Raw genomic sequence first — 2,476 nt, 5'->3', positions numbered from 1 at the left:
TGAGTATATGCATATATATGTACATGTATGTACATACCTTCATCTACATGTATATATCGATGCATATCTGGGTACATGACGTTGCAAAAAGACATGGACAAAATGATAAACAAGGTACAAAAAACATATCCTTCATCAGCTGCCACCATTATAACACTGGCGTTTCGAAGAGTTAGGGCAGGACGCATCGTTAAAATGGCTCTTCCCACGGACACAAATTAAATTTGTTCCATGGAGGATAGTGGCGGACGGAAAACAAGACAGGAAAACGAAACGGTGAAATAAAAAAACAAAAAAGGCTATACAGCCAGACATGGAAAAGTATGTGTATATTGAATGCTGTGAAGTACGTCACATACAACAAGAAATAATATTTGTCTCCTTTTACAGAAACAAAAGGGTTTATAGGACTGCAAAAGAAGTGCTCAATATAAATGAGATGAAGATAAAGAAGCATTGGTTATAGAACAAATATTAAATTTGGGCCAACGACTTTACATACAACACCACCCCTCAAGCATTTAATCATATATAAAAATCACCATGGTTTTCGAACACATAAAAAAATAATACATATACATAAAATCACAGAAGGTAAAAATATAATCGAATACAATACAGATAGAACGGCCTATCAAAAAGTTAAATATACACGACTAAAAATTCATAAACTACCAAAAAAAAACTAATAGACAAATATAAAATAAATAACCGATGCTGGTATGTTTATGTCCCTGTAACTTAGCGGTTCGGCAACAGAGACCGATAGAATAAGTACTAGGCTTACAAAGAATAAGTCCTGGGGTCGATTTGCTTGACTAAAGGTGGTGCTCCAGCATGGCCGCAGACAAATGACTGAAACAAGTAAAAGAGTTAAAAATAAAATAAAATAAAAGTTTCATCAGACGCATAAAATTTAAAAAAAAAAAAAAATTTTATTCTTTTTAAATATTTGAAAAAAGTCTTATACTTCCCTCACACAAATACGTCCAAAGTTCATAAGTAAATAGACTTCTACAGGACAAATTCACATATATCTTGAAAAAGTCTTTTACTCCCCTCACACAAGTACATCCAAAAGTTCATAATAAACAGACTCCACAGGTCAAATTCAACATTCGCATATATTTATGGCCATTTCGAGAGTTCACCACCGCAGTTCATTTACACTAAAGTGCATCATGGTGATTCCCCCTCCCATCAAGGAACCAGGACTCACGCAGAGATCAAAACTTTTTTATGAAAAGCTTATACTTTTCATGAAAAACTTATATAATTCTAAAGAAAAACCCATCAACAGACCAGTGATTTTTATATATGATTAAATGTTTGACGGATGGCATTGACCCAAATTTAATGTTTGTTCTATAACCAATGCTTATTTATATATATATATTTGGAATTTATGGGAACAACTGTCTTCGAAGACACATATTGTCGCTGAATGCTCGAAATGAGGAGTAGACAGCCGACAACTGATGAAGGGTTGTTCTCTGTTACTTGTCTTGTTTTCCATTTTTTCTCTCGTTGTTTGCGAATTTAACTCGTTTGTTTTCGTACTTCATGTTGTTTACACAGTTGGTGATGTCCTGTACCCATATATGCATATATACATACATACATACATATATATATATATATATATATATATATATATATATATATAACGATAATAATTTGTTTGTAGTCGGAGGGTTACCAATTGTAACGGTTGTAAGAAGTAAGAAGAACAGTGATCGAAGTTGTAAAGAAATATTTATTTATCGTTGTTTTAATAAATGCCATATCACGACGGGTAGGTTAGTGTAATAGTATAACACAGTTCGTAAAGCATGCAAGGTAAAGAAAGTTAATTTCGGCCTGTATATGTGTGTACACGATCTTGTAGCAGTATAGAGACAGAGATATAGTAATATTACAGAGATAAGAAAGTGAGCTAGTGAAAGTTAGAGTCGAGGGAAGTTGTGTCTCATAGTTGGCTAGTTGTAACCTTCTTTCTTCCTCTGGTCGTTTGTCTTTAGTGACTGCCTGCTTGTGACCATGACTCCAGATGTCCATTCACTAACTAATTGAGTTGTCACGAGTTGCTTCACTCTGTTATCGCCAAGTGACTACTGCTGTTTTGCTTGGGGTCTCTTGTTTTTATAACTATCTAGAAGGATAGCTATATTATTGCGAACAATAGATTTAGTTGGTGGTCTTGTTATCTCTATTCTAGCTTTTAGTGGAGTAGAAGAGGTTAGGAAGGGTCAAGTGGTGAAGACATTGTTTCGGCCTAGCTAAAGGCATCTGGAAAATATTAAACTGCTGTCAGAGAAAAACTATTGTTCCACCGTGGGAAAAGTTCTGTTAAAGTGTTGATTTAGATTTGGCTATAGTGGATCGAATCCACTTCATGCATGCAAGATCCACTACACACACACACACACACACACACATATATATATATATATATATATATATATATATATATATA

The sequence above is a fragment of the Octopus bimaculoides genome, chromosome 2 (genome assembly GCF_001194135.2).
Source record: "Octopus bimaculoides isolate UCB-OBI-ISO-001 chromosome 2, ASM119413v2, whole genome shotgun sequence".
NCBI classification, from domain to species: domain Eukaryota; kingdom Metazoa; phylum Mollusca; class Cephalopoda; order Octopoda; family Octopodidae; genus Octopus; species Octopus bimaculoides.
Note: the sequence above shows the minus strand (reverse complement) of the source record.